The sequence below is a fragment of the Lissotriton helveticus genome, chromosome 4_1, assembly GCF_964261635.1.
Source record: "Lissotriton helveticus chromosome 4_1, aLisHel1.1, whole genome shotgun sequence".
Lineage (NCBI taxonomy): Eukaryota > Metazoa > Chordata > Amphibia > Caudata > Salamandridae > Lissotriton > Lissotriton helveticus.
In genome coordinates this window covers 1,542,860,574-1,542,882,450 of record NC_136063.1, presented here as the reverse complement: position 1 = coordinate 1,542,882,450, position 21,877 = coordinate 1,542,860,574, and the positions used below count along the sequence as shown (strand labels likewise).

General features: G+C 46.9%; 1 protein-coding gene across 2 annotated transcripts in view; it reads right to left on the bottom strand.

Moving 5' to 3' along the window:
* RAMP3 (receptor activity modifying protein 3) overlaps positions 1-21,877 on the bottom strand; it is a 1,128,173-nt gene that overhangs the window by 521,109 nt on the left and 585,187 nt on the right. The window lies entirely within an intron of this gene.

Sequence of the window (21,877 nt, the reverse complement as noted above, 5' to 3'; positions counted from 1 at the left end):
AAATCTAGCTTCTTTAACAAAAGAACACTCTTTGTGCTTTTGGAAAGAGCATACAACCGAGGGTGTAAGTTTGAGGTGTATATAAAGTTGTTCACTCGTTCACTATCATGGTCAAATAGACCAACAATTGAAACTGTTGTTCATCATTGGGTAAAAGATGTGATTGTTATGCCTATTGTTGATCATACAACATTGACAGTGCATAGAGTTCTGCTCCTTTAGTTTTGTGATTTGGGGAATTTTGTTTTTTTTCTCCATTTTTGGAAGTTGTCAGTAATATGAAAAATGTAAATGGATATGTTGTTTCAGCTAAGCACCCTTCTGAGGTCTTGGATTCTCTTGGGGTGGCTGGCGCAGAAGGTCTGGATTGGGCTTCTGCTATATCCTGCTTCCAGTGGGGTTTATTGATATATTACTTATGTGTGATTTTGATACATGTGGTATCTGCTTAGTTTATGTACCAGATTAAAATACAACAAGAGCAGTTGATTATGCCAATTGGAACATGAGTCAAAACAAGCATACAAAAACAATGGTTTACCTTTTTTTTATTTTATTTTTTTTATTAGGAAAGGTGGTACATAAAGGACATATTTCATAAATTATTACATACATGGTAAGGACATTTCTATACATTTTTTATATATTTACAAGCATTTAATAAAAGAAACTTATTAGCGAGAGCAAGTAAAATGAGTATGAAGAGATAGGAAGCCGTTTCAGTTATATTCAATTAAAATTATTAATTAAAAGTAAGAAACATTTTAACCATTTCTATATATTCTCCAATTTGTTACAGGAGCCCACAAGCGTATACCGTTCTTTCGCTCTCTCTTGCCTTTAAATTCATAGAGACAAGATTCTATATTATGAATTCCTAACAATCTTGAGAGCCACATCTGGAAGGATGGAGGATTCGTATCTTTCCACGCCGCAGAAATTAAAATTCTGAGTACAGCAACAGATAAAAACACTAAATCTCTTTCAGCCTCTTCCAAACCCAACCTGGAGTCTATACCAAATAAAATTAAGGTAGGGGATAGGTCGATGGACTGACCTAGCAGCCCCTCCTTAATTTAATTATCTCTTTTTTAATAATATCTAGCTGTTTACAAGAAGAAAACATATGTATAATATCAGCCTGACTTTCATTGCATCTAGGACAATTGTCATTTTCACTTAAACCCCAGGCATATATCTTCGCAGGTGTATGATAAAGATTAAAAATAGTCTTGTAGTGTTGTGCCCGAAGATTTGATGCCCGGAATATTTTTTATTCAATAAGAGAGCAAGATCTAAATCAACATCAGGATCTCCTAATTTTAATGCCCAATTGGACTCAACCTTCTCGATATCATCCGGTATTTGGTCCAATAAACAGTTATATATATTCTTAATCTTCCTACACCCTCTATTTAATAACTCGATCATTGGAAAATCTGCTGTAAATGAAATCCGAGGCCTAACTGCCTTAATTGCCCTGGTAACTTGGCCATATACCAACCAGTGACTATCTGGAATACCAAATCTTTCCTGTACAATTCCAAACTCCAGGATTTCACCTCCCTCCATCAAATCTCCCAAGGTTCTGAGTCCAACCCTTTTCCAAGTCAACAAGTTTCTATCATTTTTTAGTTGGGGAAATAGAGACGAGTTATATAGTTGCATATAAGAATTAACTTTCGGAATATTAAAAATTTTCAAAATTACTTTCCATACCTGCCATGCTCCGAGCAATGTCATCAATCTTGTTTTTTTAAAAACAATGGTTTGCCATAGACTGATTTACAGGAAAATGTAACAAATCTGGTAGCAATTGAATTACCATAATTACTAATGAAAAAACATTAATGACAAACTAATCTCTTTTCAGTATGAAAAACAGCACATTTCTAAAGAAGAAAATGCTTATTAAGCATATCAGTAATATAAGCTAAATAAATGCGCTTTATGTACCCAGTGATCAAACCACAAGTTTATAGTTAAAAACAAATGTGTGCAAGTACAATAAACATAGCTTGTCTTTCATAGGGAATACAAATAAGCAGTGATGGCTGATGATAGTTGAAAGTGGTGTGTGTAAAAGTTGTGTATGACTTATGTAGCAAACAACGCGAGGGATAGAAAATTTATTAAAATGTAAAATTAATATACTTAAAGAAGTATTTGCAATTTTAACGTAAAATATTTTGAACTGTCACGATATTAAAATGTGCTACATTTGTAGTACCCAGTTATGTCTATTAGTGCATGGCCTCAACATGTTAAAGCAAGTTTAATTATTTTAGCAGCAAAACTAAAGGTGCTGAAATGTGCACAAAATACTTGATGGATGACCTTACCCTGGCATATTCTATTGTAAACCTCACACCACATTGCATTGAAGAATGTATTTGATTAATAATAACGCTTTCAAAATGTTTTTTACCAGAAACACATTATCATTGAATAGAATGACTTCATTTTTTTTTTTTTTAAGACCAACGGTCCCAAACTTTATTTAGTTTCACAGATAAGGTAAACAGTAGTCACACAGTGTCATAACAATAAACCACTTCTACAAGCGGTACTCGGCTTTCAGTACATAATGACATGCCAATGAAATATGAGTGAAAATAAACAGTAGCCAGTGGCAATGCATTAGTTCACAAGTAGCGGTGCTAGGAAATGTCTCGTGCCGCAGCGCCTGAGGCTCATGGCACTGCGCTAGGACCAGGGTGCTGTAAGAAATCCGACAGTCATTGCATTAAGTGATGTTCCCTGTTCAGTACAGTAGCGAGCTGGAGCAGGATCGTGTCCCCCGCCGTCACATGGATTGCTGGGCTTCCGCTGCCTGTACATGAAAACACCCAGTTGCCATTGTATGATACGGAAACAGGGAGGGGGGGGTCGAGCATTAGCGCGTGTACAAAATCAACAGTCTCTGCGTCAACCAAAAGGTATAACTGGGAATTAAAAGAGGAGGGGGAGGGAAAAACATTTCAACAACTGCTGGACTAGTGTATGTGCACGTGGCAATGTATCTTGAATCCTAGCTGCGTGTGGTGCACCCTGTGTGGGCTGCGCAGGGGCGGGGGCGATCGAGGGTGTGGTGTCGCCACGGCCGCCGGGCGGGGGCGGGGAGGGAGGGGGCAGCGGGGGGGGGGAGGGGAGAGGCGGGGAGCGGCAGGGGACATCGTTCATTGTGGAAGATCTCGGTAGGCGGGGCTGGTGGCAGGGGGGGAAGGAGGGGGGGAGGGGGGGTGTGGCAGTGGGGGGGAGGACGCGGCAGCGGAGAGGGGGGGGTGGGGCAGATCCTGTGTCCCATAGGGACAGCAAGTGACAGGGCCCTTTCTATTCCGCGTCAGGTTGGCATTCTATACCGGCCCGGGCGCATGCCCCGTGGTACGCGATCAGGGCAGCGTCCCAGTCTTGGGCGATCGGGTATTTCCTCAGGCCAGCGGTCTCCTCTCTGTATAGGGACACACTCTCCGCACTGGCCCAGTTGCTAAAAGAACGGCGCCAGTCTGCAGGGCGCGGTGGGTTGGCGTTTTTCCACCGTTTCGTAATGAGGCATTTAGCTGTAATGAGGCCTAAGTCCCAGAAGCGTGCCCGCAGCTTGGTTTGCTTGGTTCTCCTGTAGAGCCCCAGTAGGCATACTTCCCACGTCTTGGGGAGAGTTTCGCCCGAGGCCGCCGTCAGCGTGTCAGTGACCGCTGACCAATACAAGGCGAGGTGGGCGCAGTTCCAGAGTGCGTGCAGGAAATCCGAGTCTTGGAGGCCGCATCTGGGACATGCCGATGAAGTGAGTCCGAAATAGCGATTCAGTTTGTCAGGAGACAAATATGCTCGATGAATGATATAATATTGGATGGTTTTAAATCGCGCGTTGCGGGGAACATTTCTAGCGCCCGCTAATATTGCGGTCCATTGTTTGTCCGTCCAGTCGGAGCCCCGGTCGGTCGTCCACTTCCCCCTCAGCCGTAGGGAGGAGAATTGAGTGTGGGTGTGTAGTGCCTGCGCTAGCCAGTGCACTATATGAGACCCATCGCCCATTACGTGCAGGTACTGGATGAGAAGATGAGTGGGTGGCTCCTGGCCCATGTCACCCCATGCCCTCGTCAGTTCACGTAGGAGTCCGGCGTGTGCCAGGAACTGACCCACCGGCAGCCCGGTGTCTGTGGACAGGGTCTCGAAGGGCAGCAGCACTCCGTCGCTATATAGGCCGCTCAGGTCGTCCAGGTCTGCCGCCGTCCAGCAGCGTAGCGCAGTCGAGGACAGTATGCTAGTGCCCAAGGGAGTTCCCAGTAGAGGTAGGTTCGGGGCGTAGGGCACTGTACCTCTGGTAAGTTTGAGGGCCCGCGCAAAGCACCGCTTCGCGATCGCCACATGGACTTGGGCGGGGTGTCGCTCCTGCGCCAGGGGGTGGAAGAGTGTGAGCACCTGCACGGGGGACAGAGTGGTATCAGCCGTGGCCGTGTCCATCAGGTTCTTGCCGCTCAGCCAGTAAGCGACCCATTGTAGCTGGGCCGCCAAGTAATACAGCTCTTGGTTGGGGACGGCCAAGCCTCCAGCGTCCGTGGCTGCATATAGAGTCTTCAACGCTACCCGGGGTCTCCCTTTGTTCCAAATAAGGCGCCTGGTGAGAGTTTCCAGCTCTCTGAATATGCGCGTTGGCACATACACTGGCAGGTTAGCATAATAATAGAGGAGCCGCGGGAGCATTATCATTTTGGTCAGTGCCACTCTGGCCGGCACATTCAGCGGGAGGGAGTTCCAGAACATGACCTGGGCCGTGAGTGAGGATATAGCCCTCACCAGGTTACCCTCCAGGAGATCCACGGGGTCTCGATATATCAAGATCCCTAGGTACCTGAATACCGTCGGGTGCCATCGGAGCGTCTCCCCCATCATGCGCACTTCACATTGCGGCATCTCGCTACTGAATGCGTAGGTTCCCGATTTGGCCCAGTTAACATGGAGCCCGACATATCTCCGAATGTACGGAAGATGCCCTTGATTGCCTCAGGTATGCATGTGAGATCTCTGACATACAGTAGGAGATCATCGGCATATAGAGACACCGAGTGTATGCCATCCGCCAGTGGGATGCCCCATGCGGCGCCGGAGGCGCGGAGTAGCTCCGCCAATGGCTCCATCGCCAGGGCGAATATCATAGGGGAGAGGGGGCAGCCCTGTCTGGTACCCCGCCCAATGCGGATCCTGTCGGAAAACAACCGCCCGGTCCGGACACGCACTTCGGGCGCCTGATAGAGGAGCCCCACCATCTGGATATAGGCGTCGCCTAGTTCGTATTTCTCAAGGACTCGGAGGAGATACGGCCATTCCACCGAGTCAAACGCTTTTTCCAGATCGAGCACGATGCACCCTGAGCGCGGCCAGGTAGGGGTCGCATACCGTTGGATCTTAAAAAACCGGCGTAGGTTGTAGGACGTGCTCCGGGTGGGCACAAAGCCATTTTGATCAGCGTGCACCAGCGTGGGGACCAACGGGGCAAGTCTCCGGGCGAGCGTCGCGGCCAATATTTTGTAATCGGTGTTGAGGAGTGCCAATGGTCGGTATGAGCCTAGTTCTGTCGCCTCCCTACCTGGTTTCAGCAGAGAGACCACATTAGCTTCGTTTAGGGACGCCGGGAGCTCAGCATCTTCCAATGCCGCCTTATACATTCTCAGCAGTTCCGGTATTAGCACCAGTGAGTAGGCTTTATAGAACTCCGCCGGGAGCCCGTCAGGGCCCGGCGCTTTGCTATTGGAAAGGGAGAAAATTACGTCCCGTAATTCCTCACCGGTAATTGCAGCACCCAACTCCGCCTGGTGGGCAGCAGTAGCTGTCGGGAGCTGTAGAGTCGCTAGATAGTCCACGATCTCCACCACGGTGGCCCGTAGCCGCGTGCTATACAGGGACTTGTAATGTGACGTGAACGCCTCGTGGATCTGTGTCTGGGTGTAGACCTCGACGCCTTGTGTCGTACGGATCGACAGGACCGGCGCAGACTGCGTGTCTTGCCGTATCAGCCACGACAGCAGTCTGCCAGGTTTGTCCCCCGCGTTATGAGTGCGCGCGGAGTGGACCGCAAAGTTAATGTTCTTTAGGCGCTCCATCAACGCAGCGTGATCCGCCCTGGCCGAGATCAGCTGGGAATCATCGCCTCTCGTCGCCTCCCGTTCTTTATCCAGTAGCGCCTCCTCCGCCCTTATCAGATCCCTCTCCACCTGGCCTCGCAGGTCCGCCTGCACACTAAGGCAGCCTCCCCGTGTGACTGCCTTGAAGGCGTCCCACTCAATTCTCGGGGAGGAGGCCGAGTCGGTGTTGTCTTCAAAATATTGTAAGATTCTCCTGGACATCTCCTCCCGGAAAGGCGGGTCGAGTAGGAGGTCCGGTTGCAAGCGCCATGTGGGTATTGGCGGACGCGGGCGCCGCCATCCATAGACCAGTGTGTGCGGGTTATGGTCCGAGTGCGTCCGTCCCAGATAGTCAGCGTCAGTCACGGAGGAGATCAGGTCGCGAGACAGCATGTATCGGTCCAACCTAACATGCAGAGAATGGGCTCCCGAGTAATATGAATACACCCGGGCGGTGGGATTCCTGACTCGCCAGGCATCGTGCAGGTTCCATTGCGTCGCCCAATCGGTTAGGGCCCTGGAAGTCGCTTGCGCTGGGGCGATTGCTGCTGGGAGGGACGAGCGGTCAAGGGAGACATCTAGTACGCAGTTGTAATCCCCACCCACCATCAAGGGTACGTCTGGCCAGGGCGCAATTACTGTTGACAAGCGCGTGAAGAATTTCCCCTGTTCCACATTGGGTGCGTATATGGAGGCTATGACAATTTGCTGCCCGTCTAGTCTGCCCTGTATGAAGACATAGCGTCCCTCTGTGTCGATATTGCTGTGTGTCAGTGCGAATGGAACCCCAGGTCTGACCCAGATTAGGGTCCCCCGCGCGAACGCTGAAAAGGTCGTGGCATATATCTGCCCCCTCCACCTGCGGCGAAGTGCGGCCACCTCAGCAGCGACCAGGTGTGTCTCCTGTAGTAGTGCAATCTGGACCTGATGTCGCCTAAGGTATGAGTACACCTGGTATCTACGTGAGGGCGTGTGCATGCCCCTGACATTCCAGGTACAGAATTTAACCGTAGCCATCACAGTATGCATCGCGCCCAAGCACCCGCCCCCCCCCCCCAACCCCCAGCCCACCCCACCCACACACACACAGCGGCCGCGGACAGTGGCCAATATCACCCCACGCCCACTCCCACAGTCCCAGGGGTGCACGCAGCAGCATTGCAATGTCCACACTAGTCTCAAAAGGAAGAACTTTAACAGAAACATAATACCAAAAGGGCAACGTCAGAACGAGTCGCCGCCCAAATGCTCTATCGAGCTTAATCAATCCGTGAGTTCAATGGGGGAATGCCGAAGTTCAGCACGTGAGTAAGGCAAGTCAGTTCAGGTCGCCAAGGGAGCTGTGGCGGCTCCCCACCACGGGCAGTGTGTCTAGGGGCACCAAATGTCAGTGGCAGTGTCCGCAGACAGGTCAGGGTTCCCAATGTCGCTGGTCTCGGACAGTCCACCCCTGGGGGGGGGATCCCATCTGCTACCTCCCCAGGGGGGGTCACTCACCTCTAGGGGCCCGTCCACCCCGCCAGATGCATGCTCCCAGCGACGTGCCAGTGGGACCGCTCCTACCCCTCTCTCGGTGTCACTGCGGACTGTGCCGGGCCGGCAGGCAGGGGGATCAGGAGTGGAGCTCAGAACACGGAGATGGGGCTGTATGTAGCTGCCGTGGGTCTCGGAAGTGTTGTTGTGGACTTCCGGACAGGTCAGTTTTGAAATCGACCAAACTGTCTCAGGATGCCAATCGCAATGCCCAGGCCTGGGCTAGGTTGAGAAGGGTCATTTATGCTATCAGATCCGATGTTTGGGGTGTGACAACCGGTAAGCCCTCAGTGTTCGGGTCATCTGGCAGTCCGTATATGAAATCGTCGTCCTCGCTCCCGCGTGATCTCGGGCTTGCGTTGGGGATCAGGATGGGCGATTGCGACCCACTGATCTCAGCCGTTCTCCGGATGGCCTCTCGATGTTCAATCAGTATTTGCTCTGGGGTGGGTCCGATTTCTGCGTCTGTGGTCGGCGACCCGGGCCTCGAGGCGTGCCGTTGTCTCCGCCTGCGGGTACCTCGATGGCGGCGCTGCTCCTTCGGCGCAGGTACGTAGTTCGCATCCACACCCGAATCCAGCCAGGTCGCCGCCGCCTCTGGAGTGTCGAAGAAGTGGGTTTTGTCCTGCGCCACCACTCTGAGACGTGCCGGGAACAGCAAGGAGTACTTGAGAGCCAGGCGCCTGAGCCGTTGTTTCACCTCGAGAAACGATTGACGTCGGCGTTGGACCTGAATGGTGTAATCAGGGAAGAACATCACCTTGGCGTTGTCCACCTGTATGTCCGACAGTTTCCGCGTTTCGCGGAGAATGGCGTCCCGGTCACGGTAGTTCAGCACCCGCATGAGCATTGGCCTCGGGTTGGAGCCCTCCGGGGGTGGACGGGACGGCACTCGGTGTGCTCTTTCCACCACGAAGTGTGGTGACAGTGTGCCTTCAGGCAGGAGCTCTCTGAGCCAGGTCTCCATATGTTCCGCAGTCTCCCTCCGTTCCCATCGTTCCGGAAGGCCCACTATGCGAACATTGTTTCTTCTGGCCCGCCCTTCAGCATCCTCCGCTCTATCCTCGAGGAACTCCACCCGGTTGAGTAGGTCACGGACGTGCTTATCTGTCTGTGTCAGCTTGGGTGTGGTCTCCGCCATCGTTTGCTCCAAGGCCGTGGTGCGGTCGGATAGTTTCTTGTGGTCCGCTCGAAGCAGCGTTAAGTCCACAGCCACTTTATCGATCCTGTTCTCCAGCGACGTACGGGTGAGCTGCATGGATTCCTCCAGGCGTTCCATGGCCGCCAGCATTGTGTCCAATTTGGAGGCGGTTTGGTCAGCCTCTGTGTTCTTCACCATCTTTCCCTTGCCCAGTGCCCCACCTGTGCCGGTCTTCGCTCTGGTCCCCCCTGACATGTGGGTGGTCGTCACGGGGAGGCAGCCGGTCAGTCAGGCTTTCTCGGTGAACACTGTCGGGGCCTGTGCGGACTAGTCTCTCCTGGCCAGGTCGTCAGCTCAGCCCGTGCCGGGCGGTGCGCTGGATCCTGGATGCCACCTGACGTTGCGTGGGGCACCGTGGAGCACAGTGCCGGATTGGCCGAGGTGGAGAACGCGGAGGTGTCCTGGGTGCTCACCCGCGTGGGCCTGAGCAGGTCCCTTGTTGTAAGTCCAATTGGTAGATGGGCTGTCTCGACGCGGCCACGGTCCGTGCGCCGCGCGGGCCGGGCACTGCAGTAGTGGATGGGTCCAACGTTGTCCAGCGGTCGTTACTGAACAGCGGGTGGGTTCTGGTGTCCAGGAGGTGGGGCCACCCAGCTACCGTCGCCGATCACTCAGGCCCAGGGACGACGCCGATGGTGCGGGTCTCCAAGCAGTGGAGTGCGGTTGTCCTCCGGCTCCCGCCAGATTATGCGGGAAGCCCCCAGCGCCGGCAGGCAGGGCGGGTCAGCAGCGCAGGGCGCCGTGGGTCAGTGTGGCGTGCCTGCTTGTAGCCTCAGGGATCCCCGCGTCGTGGGTGCACCGGGGGTACCGGGCGCTGTGGTACTGTCTCGTCCCCCTCGCCGGGCCAGTGACAAGGCGGCGGGCGAGTGTGAGGGGCCAGGGGGCGAAGCGGGTCTGTTCTCGCTGTGGCCCGCCGGGAGCCAGGGGGCAACGCCGACCAAACGGACCCCCAGGCGTATGAGTGTTCCCCCTCTCCGGTGCTCACTGGGCCTGGCTGGATGCCTCCAGGGTCGGTCGGCAGGGCGGGTCGATTACACCGCCGTCGTGGGCCAGGGTCGAATGTCCGGCAGTTGAATCTGGGGCCCCTGCACGGCTGGAGCGCTGGTGGGTGGCCGGCGTTGCGGCGCGGTCTCCTTTCCCTCCGGATCGCGCCGGGGATTGCACTCGTGTTGTGGCCTACCTCGGTGAGCCGGATCCCCGGTCTTGGGTAGTAGGGGCCGCCGACCGGAAGTGAGCCCTGGGCGGGCAGGTGCAGCGGCAACTGACGGTCGGAGGGGCCGGTACTCCGATCCTCCTGAAATTTCTAGGGACGGCTGGGCTGGTCCCCGGGAGTACTCGGTCCGAGTTTGGGCCCGAATGCACAGGAATTGGAGGAGAAATCGCCCGTGGAAGGGGAGCTTCGCTCGGAGCTCTACCCGGGCTCGTCTTCTCACATCGCGCTCTTGGCCACCAACCATTGAATAGAATGACTTCATATTACTTCACACATTAAATACAATGCATGAATAGAAAATGTTAATAGTTTAACCTATTTCCTTTCTGATTTGTAATGAAGAATATGTTGTTCTGAATAATATCCACCTCAGCAATTGTTCCAATTTCAAATAAGTCTATTGTTTAGCCTAAAATGTGTTTATTAGAAGATTAGAATGTGCTCATATCCATGGGAAATGATGTGTAAGAATCAAAAGGTCACATATGTAATCTTAGTTATGAGATATTTGTTTCAACTTTATGGTAATTCGAAAGCTCATCTGTCAAATGGAAGGAGAAGATGTAGAACGATTTGCAACATTGCTTTCAACTGTTTATTTTAATGTATGTTCCTAAAGTAGCACACCTTTACCCACTTCTTCCCTGATTCTTCCCAGACCCATGTCTGCACTGAGGCTGAATGCTAACAGCTTTATGCTGAAGCCTGACTGCTTATTTGGAATATTACTGGACCTGTTTTGTTGATTTCAGTCACTACTGCCACTGCAGAAATTATTTTGATGTTTGTGAGCTTCTCTTCATGCGACGTTTAGCTGATAATGATTGATTGAATTTGAGCTTAATGCTCACTCTCACTCTTGACTTTGAACTTGAACTCTTAATAGGTTCTTGTTGACTCCCATTTTAGCCCCATTCTTTAGAATAATGATTCTTTTCTTTATGGAACACGCTGTGTTGCTTATTTGATGACTTGCCCCAACAAATTGTTCTATCAATTCTATAATTTGATTGATTATAAACTAAGCTAATAAAAGGAGAAAGAACATTCTTACTAAACTGTTAATGAAAATAAAACCCTTAAAACGAATCAGAAATTCTCATTATTGACTAGATTTAGAAACAGTCTTGTGATTATTGATTTAAATTATTTTATGATTTATAGCTTCAGATCTCCTCATAAACGGTGGCAGAAGTCTGTCGCAGGGGAGTGAGGCCCACCAAGAGAGTAAGGATTACCCATGGTTTGGTGTGTGGGAGAGTTTTTAAACCGGTTTATTTACTTTGATTCCCACTCTAGCAGAAGTAAGCTTAATGGACAAATGTGTCATCCATGGGAGTTCAACTCTTGAATATTTCTTTTTTTTTTAAACTGCCAAATGGTGCATTTTAAAGCAACTGATTTTTGTGAGACAGCAAGAATTATAAAATAGTGGGAACGCATAGAATTGAAATATTAAACATGTTAAAAACCGCTGAATGCATTCCTGCATTAATATGTTCAACAGTTACTGTAATTTGCAATTTGTACAGCACAATAACGTGTGTGCTTTCTCAGTGTCTTGTACTGCATGCAGCATCGGCTTTGGAAGGAAATGTTTTTCCCATGGTTCGAGAAGTACCCTTAGCTACTGGCTGCAATCAGTCATATAGGAACATGTGCAGGCAGGTCTTTAACCCCTTCCATGCTGGTGACGGAACCGTTCCGTCATCAGTCACGGCTGAGCTGTGCTGATGACGGAACGGTTCCGTCACGACCGCGCCCTGTTCTGGAATGTCCAGCACAGGGCGCGGCTTCGGCGCCGCGGTCAAGGTGTTAAGAGAGATGACAAATGTGGGGGCTCTATAAAAGGGAACATGTCAAATACATTTCTATGATTCCTATAGTGTGCCACCCGACCCGTATTTAAGTTCTCTCTGAGATGCTATTGCATACAGATATATATCACAACTGACACACAACTAAAATTTGCTTGTATTATTAACTTTGTCAATGGTTGTTGGCTGTTTAAGATGAATGAGTAACAACAATGATTTAATATAAATAGTTAAAATTGGAAATGTTTAAATCCTGAAATTGTAAGACTGTCAATTCATTATTATTGAAGCCTGCGGAAGGAATATTGGCCTTCATTTATGTGCACCTTATGTTAGATATGTATGCCATTTTCTCTGAACATCTCACCCATCTACACATCTTTCACCTCATCTCTTTCCTCTTCAGCACCCTCTCATCATTCTCTCCTGAATGCACTTCCCTACATCTCCCTCACTTCAATGTCCCAAACATAGACGGCACTCATGCACATTTAGGCACTTCCTTTTCTTTGCATTTCATCTTGTAAATACATGATTTCTGTGTACCCTCTTCACACACAATTACACAGAATTTCAATTGCAACTGGAATGCATGACTTTTGTTCTGTGTGCTCTGCAGAGAGGTCAACCCACTAACAGGCAATTTGTTTTACCTTCATCATCAGCACCAGAGCTCTCAATCAAAGCCCATCATAAACATCTGCCGCCACTTAAGTTATGCACTATACAAAAGCAATAAGATGCAAAAATACAGAAACACAACATGATGGAAATAGCTAACACTCTTTGGGAATGCAGGATTAATTGAAACGTGAAATTATGACTTGCATTACCTTAACATATTTAACATACATTGTTTGTAAATCAATCCTTGTTTTTGGCATTAATGCTAAGGGCATAGAAATAGGGCAAGTGTTGATGCTTTACAGCATGTAACAGATTTTATCACAAATTCATATTTCTCCTTGTGCGCTTCACTAGGATAGTTGGATCAACCTCACAAGAGAAAAATAAACCCTGCTTATCTTTTGGATCAATTTCACAGGGTAACAAATACAGCTGCGCCACTTCTAAAGGGGCCAGCGACCTGCAGCCCGGACCGGTGGAGGTCAGCATAAGGTACATAAAACAAGATTAGCATTAAAACACTTACCAATACCGAGGACAATATCCCAAACTACACCTGCTTGCATCCAGTCCTAGCATGTGCCAAATGAGAAAGGGTGAGATCTATGCCCATGAATGACAGACATCTGGCCTCAAGCAGGGGTACAGACTCCAATGCCCGAAGCGCTGACGCTAACATCATCACTGGCCTACAGTGGATGCCACCATAGAGTACAATGGCAAAGAAGGGCTTTAGAAAGGTAAGCCCTGCGTCGTGCATCACATTGCAGAAAGTTGATTTACTGCCTTTCTTCCATCTCCTGCTTCAGATTGAGTTGGGACAGGCAGCCTGGGACAGACAGCCCAGACTTTAATACATTTATTTGTTTACGTATACGATTGTATCTCTAAATAAATCGATCTATTTCATAAACATGTAGGAATTTCCATGGGGTACAGCCCCGGAGCCCTAATGGAGAAACCACCACTTAAAACCTTTTTAGATTTACTCATTAGAGTTAAATCAGGATCTCCTGAGGATGTTTGCCCCCCCAAGTAATGAGAGAAATTGGTCGGGCAATCCCAGATAGTATGATCCCTCTGCTCAATAGTTCCCTTACGTCAGGGATAGTCCCCAACAGCTTCAAACAGGCCTTACTGATTCCATAAAAAAAAAAACCTGGGATTGACTCTTTAGATCTTTCTAACTATCGGCCAATATCACTCTTGCCTTACTTGTCTAAGATTTTGGAGGCTCATGTCACCAACAGCCTTTCAAATTTTGTGGAAGACTCCGGTTACTTACAACCTAACCAGGCAGGCTTTCGGCCTGGTCATTCCACCGAGGCAGTCATACTGGCCATTCAGAATACTCTAAGGTCTAATGCCGATAAGGACTTGCACCAGGCCTTGGTGCTATTGGATCTGTCTGCTGCATTCGACACGGTTGACTATACCATCCTGGTCAACCGTGTCGAACAGGCCGGTCTTCGAGACTCGGCCTTGGCCTGGCTCAAGTCTTTTATCTCAGAACGCACCCAGTCGGTTCGGCTGGGTTCCTTCACAGCCCCAAAAAATAGTTCCCTTTGTGGGGTTCCCCAAGGATCTTCCTTGTCTCCTTTATTATTTAATTTATACATGCGGCCCTTCTGTTCTCCTTAAGAGAGCACAAGGTTACTGTATATAATTATGCAGACGACCTGCAGTTGGTTTTTGTGTTAAACTCATTAAATGCGGCCGAGGATTTTCAGGCAACCATGTCTCTTATTCAAAGGTGGATGTCTTTAAATCATCTTAAGCTTAACCCGGGGAAAACCGAATTGATCCTGCCTGGGAAGAGCGAGATCAGTTGGAGCCCACATTTTTGGCCGTCTGACATGGGTTTTCCTCCAAAAAAATCCCAAACAGTAAAAAGCCTGGGAGTGACTCTCAATGAGGATCTTACCTTGAAATCTCAAATTGGAACGGTGGTTTCCTCTGGTTTTTTCAATTGAGGAAGATCAGGAAAATAGCACATCTCCTTACTGATCTGGCTTTAATTCAGGTAGTCAGCGCTTTAGTTCTCTCTCATATTGATTTCTCAAACGGCCTCTATCTGGGTTCACCTATTGGTCAACTTAGAAGACTGCAATACCTGCAGAATCAAGCTGCTAGATTAATCTGCAAGGTACCTAAATGGGAATCAATTAGATCAGGACTAGAGAACCTGCACTGGTTGCCCGTGGCACAGAGAGCCACATTCAAGGTAGGCTGCATTGTGTTCAAGGCCTTGGAGGGTAAGGGCCCAATGTTTATTAGACAACTGATAGGGAGATATAGACCCTCACGCAGCTTGAGATCAGCTCATAAAGACCTACTTGAGGTCCCTCGTTTCAAAAAGAAACGACAGGGAGGTAGCAGTTTTCAATTCTTAGCTGCTTCCTTGTGGAATTCTCTTCCTTTGACTCTGCGACATAGCAGGGATCTTCTCGCCTTTAGAAAGGCATTTAAAACCTTCCTGTTTACACAGGCCTATTTGAAATAGCGATTTTCTTTTTTATACTTTGTTATGTTCTGATTCTCTCCTCAGCGCCAAGAAGCCCTCGGGCGTATGCGCGCTCTACAAGTATTAAATAACATAACATAACATAACATAACATAAAATAAGTAGCATGGAAAACATTTGTCAACTCCAACTATAGAAGACAGTCTATGTATGACAGTATTGATGAAGTTTCAAACTCTTGTTGACAATAGTGAGGTGGCATCAGAACGATTTAAATGCAAAATACATTAAAAAATGATAAAAAGTCAGGGAAAAGAATTGTAGGAATTTTTTTTTAGAGGCTAGATTTGGAGAAATGTGAAATGGTTAACCTACGGTCAAGAACTACATAATAGTATCTGTTCCTTCAATGAAAGGGATTGTAAACACCCCATTAAAAGTGAGACACCATAGTGATATAGACAAATAACTTCTCACTAGTGTAGACACATGGAGAACATGCTAGTAAATAATGAAATATGAGATCATCAAATAAACACTGGTACAAACCTAGCAATACAGTTTGCAATTCACTTACCTAAAAAGGTGTGTGGTTCAGGGTAAAGTTGTAAACCTTGTTATTCCTGGTAGTAAACTGGCAAGATCATTGGGAGCACATAAAAGTGCAACAACTACATTTTAATTGTGTGCCAAAACATACAATGTAAAAGCACAAAATGAAAAAAATGTATTGAGCTCAATAGAATTTATGTTGTAAGAGAGAAAATATATGTCACAAAATGTAGAAGAATCAGAGACATATCATTTATAGTTAGCATAGTATTAAGCTCAATCATTAAGATGCGAAACAACAAAGTGGGGTAGTAATGCAAAAATGCCCAAATTGAACAAGGAAGCTCAATTATATATAGTAATATTGCTCTGCCACTCTTTAAGAGCATTAAGTCCATGGACAATTGATTCAGAATCTATTTGTATTCCAATCTTTGGAGGTTTCTCCCAAAACTCCTCCTCTTTGTGGTTGGATGGCTACACCAATTACATTGCCATCTTATGTTGTATTCTGTATGGTTCTTTTCCATAAAATGGGACACCAAAGGCGCTGTTAGTACTTCCTCAGCTCCTGCATTAGGCAATTCTTATCGTGACTCTAAGGGTAGTTTGCCATAAATTAAATCCGAAGGACATCCTATACAATATCCCGCATTGGCTAAACTGACCCTGAAGGTCACTATGGTAGATGCGGGTTTAAACAACTGGCCCTCTCTCTGCCCAGATCCAACAATGTCTGGTGTGACAAATGCCTGTGTCAAGTTTTTTGTGGGGGTGCTGAGGCAATTCCTTTTAAATGTAAGTGGGGAGGGAAGCGCTCTACCATTTCCATTCTGGCAGATGGTCCTCTACCAGCTACACCTTAGTTCTATTGTTAACTATCTGGGACCAGTACACATTCCTGAAGGGGGAGCAATTAACAGGCCCAGGCAGCTGGGAAGACATCCGAAAGTTTAGGCCAGGAAAATGCCAACTTTCTAAAACTGACATTTTCAAAATTGTAATCGAAAGTTTTGATTTCTCCATTAAAGATTTATAATTACAAACAGGATATTTTCTGCGTGCTCTAAATCAAAATTTAGCACTTGGTAATGTAATAAAGGAACACAATGTTATTCTAAGGGGGAGGTAGGCCTCACAATAGTGAAATACGAATTAAGAAGTTCTTCACTGTCAGCTTATGTGAAGCTTAAAAGTACAAGTCCAACTTTTTTAAATACAATCCATCCACCCTAGGGGCTATTTGGGGCCTTCCCTAAAGGTGACTTTTATGTATCAAAAAGGGAGTTTTAGGCCTGGCAAAAGGTTTATTATGCCAGGTCAAAATGGCAATTTAAAACTGCACACGGGCTGCAATGTCAGTCTTTCAGACATGTTTTAAAGGGCTACTTAAGTGGGTGGCATAATTAGTGCTGCAGGCCCATTAGTAGCATTTAATTTACAGGTCCAGGTTACATGTAGTATCATGTTAGCAGGGACTTACAAGTAAATTAAATGTGCCAGTTGTGTTTAAGCCAATGTTACCATGTTTGAAGGAGAGAGAGCATAAGCACTTTAGTGGTTCTAAAGTGCACGGAGTCCTGAAAGCCACCAAAAACAAGTTCAGAAAACAGGAGGCGTGAAGGCAAAAACTTTGGGGGTGACCCTGCAGAGGAGTCAAGTCCAACAGCCATAGATACACATACAAGATTACTATTGCTAATTTTAGGTGTGAGGGTCAGTAAATGCTCCTCAGTGGCAAAACAAGCTCTCTTCATAGATGCTCTAACCAACTAACATGAATTACCTCCTTCTATCAATCGCTCTGGAAGGCTATTGGCTTGTCTCAAACACTCTGCCTCATTGGCACAGGTCCTCCTTAATCTTAAAAGTTGGCCATAAGGTAACAAATCCCTCAAGATCTAGGGTATGAGTTTTGGTAGATCAAAGGGTGTTTTTTCATCCTGCCTTTTGTAGAGTGTTGTAATAAATCTATCTTCATCATGTTTTATAATGAGATCTAAAAAGGGTTGAACATGTTATGACTGTTTCGCATGAGTTTTAGGTTGTTTTGGATAGTATTAAGATATTGCACAAAGGCACATAATGCTTGTTTGGAACCTGTCAAGATCAAAAATATGTTGTCTACACAACTCTTCCAAAACAGGTTCTTTTTTGCAGTGGGCAAATAGGTATTTGAATGAATCAGGGTAATGTTTCGCCAGATTGTGAGCACAAATTTCCTGCATGGAAGTACCCTCACACTAAATATAATATTGGCCAAGAGAAGACAGTTTTTTGTTGCCGATTTTCAACAATGAATTATTAAATAAGTGGGAACCCCTACTGGCTGCGGCCTTATATTTAGGACATTCCCTATTACTTGTATACTCTCAGCTTGTGGGATACTCAAGTAAAATGACTCAATGTCACCGGAAGTTCACAATCAGTGTCATAAGAAGAATTATGGACAAGTTGGATAATGTAAATTTAGTCACTTACAAAAGTGCTGCTTCATAGTACGAAATTATTTATAGAAAAATCTATATATTCAGCAATAGGCTCAAGTGCTGAACCACATGCTGAAACGATCGGTCTTCCTGGAAGATTGTCAACTTATTAAATGTATTTTAAGCAATGTATACAGTTGTCAGGAATCAGGAGAGTTAAGAAGTGCTGGAGAACCGGTCTATGAAAGCTTACACACACATGCACTAGCCCTCTAACTTCCAGGAATGCACGCTCACTCACATCCTGGGTTAAGGTCAATTTCAGGTCAGGAGGAGTAGAGTCTTATTTAACCTTCCTTAGACCTTAGCTCAGGGGCTCGCAGAGAACTGAGTGGTTGCATTGGCTTTTTTTCTGACCCCCTTAGATCACACTCATTTTGGAGTCCCTCTTTTTGTTGTTTTTCTTTTTTCAATTCGCTTGGTTCATTTGGTAGTGTCCTCTATATTAGTATTCCCTTAGTTGCCTGTTTGTCAATCGCTGTTTCTCTTAGAGTTCAGAAACACACTGAAGCTGGATTCTTGGTCACCTCCAGGCTTGTTATAGCATTATCCCCTGCTGGAAACGGTTATCCGTGTTTTAATTGTCTCTTATATGTTACGTTCCAGCTAGTATATATACTGACCCTCTGTCCTGTGTCTTACAGCAGGTCAAATCTACCAATGATTCATACCATCAAAGCAGAGTGATGCTTTCCCTTGAAACAGACAAACTTAACAATCCCTACTCCCGTGTCTGCTAGTTTGATAACTATATCCACATTCTCCTTTGGAGTGAGTAACGTTTGTCGCACATCAAGGCTCTTATTATATGATATGAAAGTACAAGCATGTCTCGGAGCAACCTGATCCTTTAGAACAAGATTCTCAAAGACTAGGGGGCAGATTTACAACAAGGTAATGCAGCACGGTGCAGCAAGTCATTTTACTGCACCGAGCTGCGTTAGTTTGGAAAGCACGGAGATGAGACATATTTACAAGAATATGTCGCATCTCTGTGCTTTCTCTGCGCTGGAGCACAAACTGAAGCCATGCACTGGCGCAGGCATCCTTGCACCAAGGTGAAAGGATGCCTGCGTCGTGGGGAGATTGTTTTTGTGCAGGAAGGGGCACCTTCCTGCACAAAAACAATCACTAGAAGCTTTTTCCTCTATCAATGCGTGTTGTAGAATGCAGCACGCATTGAAAGAGAAAAAACTAGGAGAAATGAAAACATTTCTCCTTATTGCGCATCGCTAGGCACCTTTAGGGTGGCGTAGCATTCACACGCATCTCCAGATTTACGATTTCTTGTAAATCTGGAGATGTCTCTTGTTCCATGGGTGTTGCGTGAGAATACCCACAGCAACACCCATGGAACTCCCCTTCCACGCACAGTGCATGCATGTGAAGGGGCCATATTTACGAGGATAGGAAAAGTGACGCATGGGGGCGTTTCCTCTCCTTGTAAATATGGAGGAGCCCCCTGCACCACCAGTACGTCACGAAAAGTGACGTAGTGGTGGTGCAGGGGGCTTGTAAATCTTCCCCAATATCTTCTGATGGCATTCCTGAATTGAGTGGATGAGAAGTTATTGGTGGTCTAAGATTTGTAGTAACTGTTTGTGTACTAGACTCTCCAGTGGAAAAATAGACCTTCAACCTTATTTTCCTACAGAATTGTAGATTTCCTGTTTGAAACTGAAATAACATGTCTTTTTGGCTATGAGAAAAGTTAGTCCTTTGCACAGTAAAGAAATATTATTTATGTAAAGCATATATTGTGATTGGTTAAAAATAGGAATAGTCCTATTATCATGTTCTGTAAAAACAACAATTTGCACTCTGGGCTCTCCCAACAAAAGGGAGGGCTGTTATAGCATGGTCTGCACTTGTAGCTTCCACTGGGTCTGAATCACTAGATCCTACTGATAATACAGAAATATTACAGATCTTTGGTTCTTACGTCTGTTTTCTTTTCTGATTTAGTGGTGTGTTACCCTGTGGGTGTAGTGTTCTTCCAAGAAGAATTAATATTTCCCTCCTTACATAGTTCATTATTTTTTTGTTTATTTGTCTGCTTTATTTTCAACTCAGTTTTTTTTTAATTCAGCAAAAGATTTATACCATTTTTAAAGAACGAGTTTTGCAATAGTCACTACATCAAGCTCCAATACAGTCTTTTCTACTCCTGCAATTTCTTGCAGTGCTTTCTTACTATGTTCCAAGGTGGTGTCATGCCTAGCACCATCCAGGGCCTGGAGCAAGTTGTTGAAATATGGCTGAACCGTCCTCTGAATGCCTAATCTTTTCTAAACATACCTGGAACATTACTTGCTTGTAAGCCAAGCTGTATTATCTGCTTTTAAGTATTCTGTCAGCATAAGTGCGTGTAGCTCAGTTCACGCATGTTTTCTGTTACATTTCTCTATTGTTTCTAGTGTTGGTTGTTGTAGCATCGTGCTACAAGTAAAACACAGACACTTCTTATAGTGTGACTGGAACTTTATTCTGTACTTCCAGTGCCTTCCCTGTCCCTACTCTAACTGCCCTCATCCTGTCCCTGCTCCGCCTCTTCCTTTCCCTGACCACCTAGCTCCTCCCACCCAACTACTAGACTGCTAACACATAACAGTTGTTTTGCGTCAGGGTAGATTGTTTTAGTAGGACCTGATAATGGATAATGGCCCGGGCTGCCGCACTTAATGGAGAATTGAAGCATGGCCCCTGAGCAGTGTGGTTAATGCGTGAGTTGGTCACGAGACTCTAGATCCACCTGGAGGCCCAAGATGGCGACTAGATGCCATTTTTAGCGCTGATCGCAGCGTATTGGGCAGAAGACACATGGAGAAGCCGGGCATTTCCCATGAGCGACTTTTACCAGTGAGTGCACCTGCTGCAGGGGGGCTAGGGTGTAGGTAGCTGACTGGCGGAGGACATTCACCCACCCAGTCCTGCAGTATCTTGATCCCCCCCATCTCACCCCACCGGACCGCAGCAAGAAGAAAAGCCCCTTGAACCACACGGGGCTACATGGGCTGGCCCACCGAGTTTACACCAGCAGGGCAGAGGGTGATACAAACCCTCTGGAAGCCGGCTTTTCACAGTAGAAAAGGCTGCAGTAAGCACCCAAGCCCGCCTGACCCTAAGATGGCACCTGGTCTGAATTAATCATGCCTCAAACACATCCCCATCTGGCCTACCCATCATAGTACGGAATCTGTGTATCTACCTCTGACTGTGGAGACACAGCTTTTTGACTGATGCCCAGTGGAGCTACCTGATAGCTAAAGAGGAGATGGGCAGTGAACTACCCCTTCAGCCGTCACCTACCCAGCCTGTTTTTGGACAGAACTTACTTCGTCACTCCGTTGTATTCTCCCTCCTACCCCTTTACTCCACCCCCTTTCTCCTCTATGCTCCATTTCTCCCTCCTCTTTGCTCTTTAATTGTTTTCCCGTTGAGACCTAGCTGTTTGGCTGATGCCCGGTGGAGCTACCTGATAGCTAAAGAGGAGATGGGCTGTGGACTTCCCCCTCGGCCGTCACCTACCCAGCTGGACTTGGGGCACACTCTCCTTCGTGTTTCCATCCTATCTACCTCCTACCCCTTACCCTACCCCCTTACCCTTCTAAGCTCCATTTATTTCGTCTTCTACACTCTTGAAATGTTTTTTCTAATAACTGATGTAACGTGTAGCTGATGTAATTCTGTAATTTCTGTGGAACCTTCTGTAAAGCGCTCTGATACCTCCGGGTCTAGCCAGTGCTATATAAAACTCTCTAAATAAATAAATAAATAAATAAATAAATATAGGACATGATCACGGAAACTCTATTCGTTTTTGTTTTTATTTGAGGGGGGTCTTATTTAATAGAGGACC